The sequence below is a fragment of the Pan paniscus genome, chromosome Y, assembly GCF_029289425.2.
Source record: "Pan paniscus chromosome Y, NHGRI_mPanPan1-v2.0_pri, whole genome shotgun sequence".
In the NCBI taxonomy this organism is placed as follows: domain Eukaryota; kingdom Metazoa; phylum Chordata; class Mammalia; order Primates; family Hominidae; genus Pan; species Pan paniscus.
This window is the reverse complement of record NC_073273.2, coordinates 7,669,086-7,680,058: the sequence shown is the minus strand read 5'-3', so window position 1 is coordinate 7,680,058 and position 10,973 is coordinate 7,669,086. Positions and strand designations below refer to the sequence as shown.

Below are 10,973 nucleotides of genomic sequence, written 5' to 3'. Positions count from 1 at the left end.
GAGGGTGGATCTAGGTCAGAAGTACAATCTCCTAAGCAAACAACCTAGCACTGCTGCAGAGGAAATTTATTTTGAAACCTCCTACCATGACAAGCTGCATGACTACCATCATCTGTCTAAAGGAGGTTTAGGTTGCATCAAGGATCAAATATGTCCACCCAACCAGTTCTCCTCCTCATCAAGTCTTCCCCAAGCAGGCTGTCTCTTATGTATAATTTCTTCCAAACTATCCCAGAGAGTAAATGAGCTGGGTAAGAAACCAAGATTTTGATGACAATGCTCCATGTCTCCATTAAACTCTCATTTAACATCTGTGGGCCAGGCACACTTCATTTGGTATCTCGTTTAATCCTCACGATAAGCCTCTGAGTTCAATAATAATAACAATTTACAATTGAGGAAACTGAGATGGGGGTTAAATAACTTTCTCCAGATCACACATTTAGTCTGTGGTAAAGCCGTGCTGAGTCTTTCTGTCTTCAGTGGCATCAGATCCATCATATTGAAAATTAATAAACTTACTTATATGTATAAAACTATATATATATTTATTTATATTTTCATTTATGCATAACTTACACACACACATGTCCATTTCTAAGCAATGCCCTGAAAAAGTTACTGTACTTTGAATACTCAAAAAAAAAAAAAAAGCATACACACACTCCACTGAGTCTTTCCATTAACCTTCCCACCAAAGAGTGCTTCAAACATTCAAATATGCTATAAGAGTAAAGGTAGAAAATTCTCCACTCTACCATGCTAGAATCACCTCTGGGTTTAGATCCATTCCTAATGAATGGAGCTCCCCTCCATTCTGGGTCACATAAATCTGCTCTTTCTGCTCTAGAGAAAAATAGTGTCCAAACTTCAAGCTAGTTTAAGATAATAAGTACTATTTAGTAAGTGATTACTGTGTGCCAGACACTATGCTAAGCCTTTTAAATTAATTACCTCCCAATTAATTACAATTACAGGAAAGAATTACCATTAGTATTATCATCCTCCTATTTAGCTGGCTAAGTTTCACACAGCCAGTGAGAAACAGAGCCAGCTCATAGCCATCATGCCACAATGACACCCAGCTGTAGAGAGGGGCACGGAGGAGGGTTTTATTCAGACACTAAGGTGGGCTTGGGAGCGTAGACCAGAATCCTCTGTCCTTAACTGTGGAGGTGGGAAGATCCAGTGATTTAAGCTCCAGTAAGAGATGGCACCATTACTATACTGACATGAGGCACCTGATGGAGTTTCAGGTCTTGTTCAATGCAACACTACACAGAGATGTGTAGTTTTACTTCTATGTAAGAATTGCCAGGAAGTTCAGATGTACATAAAAAACTCATAAGAGGAATGGTCCCCACCTTATAGTGGATGAAAGTTTCAGCTCTTTTTCCAACCAGTCAGTTTGGGAGACTGGATTTGTTTGTGTTACCAGCACTAGTAACAGGTAATAACATAGACCTGTGATTGACCTCATTTGATTGCTCAAGAGCCTCTTGACTTGTTATCTCATGACCTCTACACAATGCCTTCCTGGTGTGCAGATAAGTCAATGAGGTCACCATTCCAGAGGCAGGAGGTTTTTCACTCCACCTCTAGGCTTCTGCTGGGGGTTCTCCTCCCTGCTAATCTCTGTCCTTAGAAACCCTCCTGACTTTTCACATCCAAACCTGGTCACTCCTTCATGGTCTACCTTGGCATTTGGTCACAGGCTATTCATAAGCATTTTAAATAACCTCTTTTGCATGTTTTATTTCCCCCATTTAAGTCAAACCTTCTCAAGGACAAGGATTATGTCTGATTTGGTTTCCCATCCATAACACATAGTATTCTCTTCGGGCATGACAGGTTGTCAGTACGGCTTTGTTGACTGACTTTTATTTCCCAGCCTCCAACATAAGGGGAAAAAAATGCACAAGTGAAAAGGGAGGAGAACAAGCAAAAGTCTGGATGTTTGAGCCTTCAGGAAAATAATTTTCTCTGGGCATTTTTATGTGTAAGTGTCTTGATTGTCAATCACTTTCACCCAAGTATTAAATTACTTTTGCAAACAAAGAGAACTAGGACTCATCGAAGGCCTACTGTGTGCCAGGTTACATTATTTCAACTAACCTTCACAGCCTCTGTAAACAGCAGTAATTGTTTTCTCATTGTGGGTATTGGGACTCTGGAATATTAAGTAATTTTCCCAAGGCCTTCTATCTACCAAGGGATGGGGCCTGTATTTAAAATTCAGTTTTATTCCAAAGTCTATGATTTTCCACTCAACTACACATCCCCCAGCTCTGCCCCAGGGTTCATTTACCCATCCCTTTCATTCCTTTCCTTTTTATTTGACAGGTTTATCTGCAAGTTGCATAACATGGACTCCAGGGAAGCCTGGTAATGGCCTCATGGAAAAAGGGAGCAGGGAAGTGGAAAAAAATGAAACAAATTTTCTGAGCTCCCGCTGTATGCCAGGCTGTTACTAGATTCTTTATACTTGGTCATTTATTTACTCATTTTAATGACCTCATTATGCAAATATGAAACGTGAGACTCAAAAAGTCAGTCACATGACTTGTTCAGAGTCCCCCAGCAGGTAAGTGATAGTCAAAATCTAGCCCCAGGGCTGTCTAACATCAAAGCATGAAAACGCAGTTTCCTAGAAAAACACCAAGATTTTACTCAAGTAGTGGACTAGGTTTTCAGAATTTAGGACCATGTCTCTAGAATGTTGTCAGGCCCCATAGGTAACAGGTCAGCCTAAGTGGAACAAGACTCTAAAAGCCTTGAGCTGCTGACACTGGGGATGTCAGGCACTTGTTCTGTGGCTCACTAAAGTCCACGGAGGAAGCACAAGAGGTCACAGTATAAAACCAAACATCCAGCCACCCTTGAAGCTCTGAGAGCTTGTGAATGCGCTGCTCACATGTCCTGTGTAGTGACAGGGGACCCCAATCTAGGACTCCCACTGAAGGAGCTTACGCTGTCTGTAGATTGTCTCTTAGGGAGAAATCTGTAATCTGTTATTAACCACCCTTTGGGCATGGAGCAAACTGCATCAACAATTTATGCAATATCATAAAAGAAATTATTTTTAGATCAGTGATATCATGGATACTTGCTGCTTTCTCTACTCGGCAGTCAACACCCCATATTTCCTCGGGGCCCCACCTTCCACTACTGTCAGTATGTTAACTCTCCCTGTGACTCCAGGGTTAGGCAGGTGACTGAGCCCAGCCATTCAGAGCCATATGTTCCCGATCATAGTCAAGTGTTCAGATGAGCCCAGATGAGCCTGTGACCCAATAAGATGCAGTGAGTCTTTTACTTGGCCTGATGGTAAAGAGGCACTCTCTCTTCCATTCTAGGTTTGAACTCTGCAGGATGTTGGCCTGGGGTTGCTGATAGCCATTCTACCTCCATACGGAACTAGAAAATAAACCACCACAGAAAAAGCAGAAATGCACAATGAACTAGGTCGTGTCCCAATGACTTCGTTTGACCCCTGACTCCAGCCTGACCTGGACTTTTCAATTCCTTGAACTAATACATTCCCCCTTCTTGCTGAAGTCATGGTGAGCCTATTTTCCTGTCATTTACAACAAAAAGAGTCCTGACACAATGACTTTTCAAAAATCGTCACTCTCCCATGAACCTTTGGAGCGTCAGGGTTAATGACATTCTGATACAACTTACTGTTTCCATGTCTTTGCTTAACTATCTCTTTCTCAGTAAGGTCTTTCCTGACGACTGTATTTTAAATTGTGATTCCTTCCAGCCCAGTCAGCCTAGTCCCCATCCCTTTTTTTTTTTTTTTTTTTTTGGTTGTTGGCTGTGTGTGTGTGTGTGTGTGTGTGTGTGTGTGTGTTGATCCTGGGTCTCACTCTGTCACCCAGCTGGCATGCAGTGGTGCAATTATAGCTCACTGTAACCTTGAACTCCTGGGCTCAAGTGATCTTCCTGCTTCAACTTTCTGAGTAGCTGGGACTACAGGCATGCACCACCATGCACAGGTAATTTTTAAATGTTTTTGTAGAGATGGTGACTCACTATGTTGCCCTGGCTTGTTTCAAACTCCTGGGTTCGAACAATTCTCTTGCCTCAGCTTCCCAAGTTGCTGGGATTATAGGCACAAACCATTGCACCCCACCCCACTGCCCTGCTTTTTCTTTTACTTATCACTATATGATATGCTACTTATTTTACTTACTTGTTTTGTTTATTATCTGTCTCCTGTAAGTAAGTCATAAGGGCAGGAATTTTTCTTTTTTTTTTAGGCAGAGACTCATTGTGTCACCCAGGCTGGAGTGCAGTGGCATGACAGAGGTCAGTGGGAGCCCCTTGCCTCACATCGGCCCCTCCCACGCTGACAGAGGTCAGCGGGAGCCCCTTGCCTCACACTGGCCCCTCCCACACTGAGAGAGGTCAGCGTGAGCCCTTGCCTCACACCGGCCCCTCTCACGCTGAGAGGTCAGCGTGAGCCCCTTCCTCAACAGGCCGACGTGAGGGAGGAGCAGGGTCGCACGCGGGCTGCTGGGAGGCAGGCAGGGACTTGGGCCTGGGAGGCCACAGTGGGGCGAGAGCTGGGCCTGGAGACGCCCCTGGGAGGCAACAGCGGGGCCTGCAGACGCTCTTCTCCAGCCGGAGCTGGGACTGTTCAAGCCACTGGGAGGTGGGATGTGGGCCTGAAGAGCTTGGTTGCAGAAACTTCGAGGTCTACAAAGGCCGGCAGGAGCTGAGCCAAAAGAGCTTGTTTGCTGGGAGGCAGGAGCTGGGCTGGGAGATGCAGCCAGGAGGAACAGCTGGGCCTGCAGAGGCCGCCATGCGGGAGGCAGAGGCCGGGCCTCCTCAAGTCGGCCTCTCCAGACCCACTTGCCGCCTCCTGGCGTCCTCTCCGGGCCCAGCTCTTCCTCCCGGCTGTGTCTCCAGGCCCGACTCCGGCCTCCCAACAACGTCTTTGGACTCAGCTCCTGCCCAGCTCCCAGGGGCCCTGGTAGGCCCACAACTTCCTGAAGCCAAGCTCCCCAGGCCCAGCTCAGGCCTCACGGTGGCCTCTCCAGGCTCAGCTCCTACCCTCCGATGGCATCTGTAGGCCCCAAACGGCCTCCAGTTGGTGGGCTCCTCTAGGCCCAGCTTGGGCCTCCTGGTGGCCTCTGAAGGCCCAAATCGTCCCGAAGTTGGCCTCTCCAGGCCCAGCTCCAGCCTCCCAGCCGCCTCTGTAGGCCCAAGTCTTCCTCAAGTTGGCCTGGAAGTGGGCCTGGAAGAGCTGCAAGTCGGCCTCCCCGGGCCCAGCTCCATCCTCTTGGCGGCCTCTCCAGGTGCAAAACTTCCTCGAGTCAGCCTCTCTAGGCCCAGCTCCTCCTGCCTCCCAGTGGCCTCTTTCGGCCCAGCCCAGCTCATGGCTCTCGGCGGCCTTCCCAGGCTCTGCTTTTGACTTTTGGCAGCCTCTTCAGGCCCAGAACTTGACCTCCAGTCAACCTTTGCAGGCCCGGCCTCCTGCGTTTTGAAGGCCTGCACGGGCCCGGCCTCGGCCTCACAGCGGACTCTCCACGCCCAGCTAGCTCTTGCCTCACTGCGGCCTCCCGGGTCCAAAGCTCCTGCCTTTCGGCCACTTCAGCAGGTCCAGCTCCTGCCTGCCAGTGGCCTCTTTAGGCCCAGCTCATTCCTCACAACGGCCTTTCCAGGCCCCGTTTTTCCCTTCTGGCAGCCTCTTGGCCTCTAATTTATTTATCTTTTGTGTATAAATCCCAAAATATGGGATTTTGGAATATTTCCACCATTATATAAATATTTTGGTAGGTAATTTATTTGGAGTGAGTTTCTGCACCAAGCCTGAATTTTTTATTTTATTTTCCTTATTATTTGGTGTTAAACAGGTTTAATGATGGTCGTGGCAACTTTTTGGCACAATGAAAAATATCGCCCATGATCAACATGTTCTGTTCTGGGGAAGGGGGCAAAGGCAGGGTGACTCACTTTCTTAAAAAGTACCGCTCAAGTTGGGAGTGCAGAGGGAATGGGGAGAAAACCCTCCCGCTGCCTGTGTCGAAGTGCAGGAGCCCCCACCCCCATACTCACCTGAGTCCAGCCCCTCTGGGGAAAGAAGGGGTGCATGAACTCCCCCTAGTCCACAGGCGCCTCCCTGTGGCCCAAAGCCCTCTTCACACTCCATCTTGTAGCCCCAGCAGGAGCTATTTTCCGAAAAGTGAAAAGCTCTGAAGGTCCCACAATTCATGGTATGTACAGGGGCTCGGAGGAGGGAAACTGCCCAGCTTTCCCCCGGCACAGCTGCAGGGGTAGGGGGTATAGATAAGAGGAGCAGGCCTTGGCCAGGCGTGGTGGCTCACGCCTGTAATCCCAGCACTTTGGGAGGTGGAGGCAGGCAGATCATGATGTCAGGAGATCGAACTCAGCCTGGCCAAGATGATGAAGCCCCGTCCGTACTAAAAATACAAAAATTAGCCAGACGTGGTAGCATGCACCTGTAATCCTAGCTACCCGGAAAGCTGAGGCAGGAGAATGGCATGAACCCGGCAGGAAGAGGTTGCAGTGAGCCAAGATCGCACCACTGCACTCCAGCCTGGGCGACAGAGCAAGACTCCATCTCAAAAAAAAAAAAAAAAAAAAAAAAAAAAAAGAGGCAGGCATTATTCCGTCCCAAACTGAAAGGATTAAATCAGTTTACCTGGGAGAAGATAACAATCCTGCCCTCCATTGCTACCCCCACATACTGTCCATGTTCTCAGGTTGTACTGTGAGTCCTGGGATCTTCTTTGGGGTTGCCCACCTGCCTGTGGTAGTTATAGAGACCCCCAGGTGTTGAGGCAGGGCTAGGGTGTCCCCTTCCAGCCAGGCTGTCAAGGCCCCAACTCTGGGGCAGAGGCAGTGGCAGGGCAGCCAGGGTTGTGCCAGAGCCTAAGCAGTGTGAGGTGGGGTCAGGCAGGGCTGGGAGTCAGGGCAGGGGCAGCAGTGGACCCGCTATGCACACATCATCTTCTCCAAGGTTTGTGTGCAGAACATCCTGCCCATGCTGCCCCAGCAGCTTCAGTTGGCACCTGCCCCAGTCCAGCCTCTGGGAACCATGCAGCAGCTCCCAGTGGCCCTGCACCCACCACCAGCATCCGTTTCACCTGCAGTTGAAGATCCGTGAGGTGCCCAGAAGATCATGCAGTCATCAGTCCCACGGAGCAGCCCGCGAGGCTGAGGCTCCTCCCACTGGACCGCCCCGCAACTGGCACCACTGCTGCCCCTGCCCCTACTCTCAGCCTCACGTGACTCTCAGGCAGAGGCAGTGGTGGGGCAGCCAGGGCAGCGTCAAGAGTCTGAGCCAGGTGAGGTGTGGTCAGGACCCCCACAGGGCTGGGAGTCAGGGCAGGGGCAGAAGGTGAAGCAGGAGCAGGCACTTCACTTGGTGAATGCAGTAGCAAGAAAGAGAGTGGGCGATGTGCCCCACACTTGACAACCATATCTCATGAGAACTCACTTGCTGTTGCAAGGACAACACTAAGCCATAAGGGATCCACCACCATGACCCAAATATCTCCAACCAGGCCCTACCCCCAACATTGGGGATTACATTTCAACATAAGATTTGAGTGGGGACAAATATCCAAACTATATGAGTGTATATGTACCATATTTTCTTTTTCCAATCTGTCATTGATGGGTATCTAGATTGATTCCATGTCTTTGCTATTGCCAATGGTGCCATGATGGACATGCACATGTGTGTGCTTTTTTGGGAGAATGATTTCTTTTCCTGTGGGTATATACCCAGTAATGGGATTGCTGGGTTGAGTGGTAGTTCTAAGTCCTTTGAGAAATCTCCAAACTGCTTTTCACAGTGGCTGAATTAATTTACATTCCCACCAACAGTGTATAAGCACTCATTTTTCTCTGCAGCCATGCCCACATCTGTGGTTTTTTAACTTTTAAATAATAGCCATTCTGACTGGCATAAGGTAGTATCTCATTGTGGTTTTGATTTGCATTTCCCTGGTGATTCGTGATGTGGAGCATTTTTTCATATGTTTGTTGGCCACTTGTATGTCTTATTTTGAAAAGTGTCTGTTCATGTCTTTTGTCCAGTTTTTAATGGAATTGTTTTTTGCTTGTTCAATTGATTAAGTTCCTTAAAGATTTTTGGATGTTAGACTTTTGTCAGATGTGTAGTTTGTGAATATTTTCTCCCATTCTGCAGGTTGCATGTTTACTCCGTTGATAGGTTCTTTTGCTGTGCAGAAGCTCTTTAGTTTAGTTAGGTCCCACTTGTCAATTTTATTTTTTTGCAATTGCTTTTCATGACTTCATCATTAATTCTTTCCAGAATGGCATTTCCTAGGTTTTCTTCTAGGATTCTTATAGTTTGAGATTGTACATTTAAATCTTTAATTCATCTTGAGTTAATTTTTGTATATGGTGACAGGTAAGGATCCAGTTTCATTCTTCTGCATATGACTAGCCTGCTATCCCAGCACTATTTATTGAATAGGAAGTACTTTCCACATTCCCTTTTTTTTTTTGACTTTGTCAAAAATTAGATGGCTGTAGGTGTGCATCTTTATTTCTGGGTTCTATATTTTGTTCCATTGGTCCATGTGTCTGTTTTTGTGCAAGTAACATCACAGCTGTGTATTATTGCAAGCATTATAAACCCTTTGGTGGCAAGGGAGGTGATTATTAACAATGCAAGGACCAAGTACTGCAGCAGCAGCAGTAGCATCAAACAGTTGCATGAGAAGGAAAGCTTGGAACTTGAGGTGCTCCCTGCAGGGGCAAGCACCCAGCATGGCAGACCAGGTGGCCAACAAGGTGGGAGGTGTGGCTGTCGTCATCATGGAGCCAAACACACCAAGGAGTGCAGCAAAGATGAAGGTTCTAAGTGCAAATGGCAGCCTTGATTTTTAGAGCAACTGGCTGGGGCTTGATTGGTTAAAAAAGTACTTACATAACAGGATGCTTACCATGATCCCCAGTCAGAATTTGTGGGTGCCCCATAGAAGTGGATGCCTGCTGGGAGTCCAGGTGCAGGCAGTGGTTTTGGGTACATATGCTTCCTACAGTCCACTTATCACCACAGAAGGGAATCTGTGGAGTTGGAGTTGAAATGAAAAGGGGCAGCTGAAACATGGTGACACCAAGAAAGCTGAAGCCCCCAAACTGATAGAGGGTCCCAGTCCTGGGGTTACTGTGTCAGCACCCTATGGGTGGAGCCACAACCCAGTGTTGCTGGAAGTGGGCACTGCATTTGCCTTTGGAAAGAACAAGATGCAGAAGGTGGGGCTTGGTCGTCAGACAGATGCAGTTCCTAGCCCTGCGCAGAAGGTATACAAGGCCAGCCATTCACCAAAATGGCCCACGGGACTGAATTCAGTAGGATGATGGACTGCAAAAACCAAAACAAAAAACAAAAAACAAAAACCCAAACTTTATTCCTTTGGGAGCCCTGAATATGGTCACCTGGTATACAACTCATGATGAGAAGTTCATGTCCCCACTGCTGTGGATAGAGTCCAGCTGGGAGCTGATGCCCAGGCAAGTGGCTGTCTTCATGGAGAAGGAAGAAAGATTAGCAGATTTTGCCAGTACCACACGTGGTTGTGCAGATGTGGCCTGTAGAACTAACCACATGCTGGTCCTGGACTCCCAGAAGCACATCTTCTTCTGACATGGTGGTGGCTATTGCTGGCTGGACCATGTGGAACAGAAAAATGAGATGGTCCACCTCCCACAAGCGGTTTGGCTTTCCTGGAATGGGGTCCCCAGATCTATGCTGGTTATGCCTGGTCCTTTGCTGTCAGTGAAGAGGGTGGTGTGTTTTTCTGGGAGGCCCCCAACACTTCCCATGAGTCTATCATGTACCTGAAAGCAGTGCTGAACATCCGTGGCTGGAGAATGTGGAGCCTGGCTCATGGGAAGAGCATCATGGTGGCTGCAGATCATCTGGGGCCGGTCCCTGATCTTTGGTGAACTGGGCAGAGGGTACTCACAAGCCCACATCTCCCACTGCGGTCCAAGACATGAAGACACTGCATGGTGTCTTCTCAGAGCAGGCTGCCATGGGTTACTCCCGCTCCTTGGTGATGGTGAGAGATGAAAGTGATACCCAGAAACTGCCAGAGTACAAATCCCTACCCTCGAATTCTCCCAGAAACTCCTCCAATCCCATGTCTCATGGCAGCTGTCATTTCCATGTGCCCTGGGACATGAAGTCGAAGGAAGAATTTAAATACGATTATTCTGAAGTACATGCTTTAAACAACTTTTTGGATGTAGTAACATGATGATTGTTATTTAGAAATGTTTAGAAGTGATTCTTCATTATGGTACTGAAGACAAGAATCGGTGCTTTCAAAGAATCTGGCAAGTTGAACACATTAACAAAAGTGACCTAAGCTTTTTCTTATAAAGAGCATTTAAGTTATTTTGGCAACCCCAGGGACCCACTGGTATTTGGAGAGGGGGTTTAGATAAAAATAATGTCAGTCACAAGCACTCAGCTCTCCCAATGGTCTCAACGTCTGTGTAACATTTGCTGTTGCTGACGGAGGTTTGATCGGCAAAGTCCACTTTCAGCTCTGATTCAACCTTTGACTCTGAGGTCCAGAGCTGTTTTTCACACCTCAGAAATCCTAAATCCTAAAGTCACTTACAGGTTTATCCATGACAGACTGAATAGGCTAACTAAAATGTCAGGTGCTTTTCCTTTAGCCTCAAATTGAATCTGCTCCATGTAGGAACACTTTTATTCTAGTTTGAAGTTAATTGCTAAAATCTGAACTAATTTTAAAAATGCAATTTTTCAAACATGCAGCTTTTTCAAACATAAATTTTCCACACCATTGCAACAAAGACTTCAGAGTATTTTTTCCTTTTGTTCTGTGAGGAGACGAGGACTATTTTAATTCCCCAGCTTTAAATTATTCTGTTTTCCTGTGTGTTGTTACTATTCAGATAAGTCTGAATTTTCATTCCTTTCTCTCACT

The 10,973-nt window shown here is 47.1% G+C and overlaps 1 pseudogene; it reads left to right on the top strand.

The window, feature by feature from the left end:
- The first annotated feature begins 3,827 nt into the window (after positions 1–3,827).
- LOC129395743 (putative uncharacterized protein FLJ44672) lies at positions 3,828–5,549 on the top strand (annotated as a pseudogene).
- Positions 5,550–10,973: the final 5,424 nt, after the last annotated feature.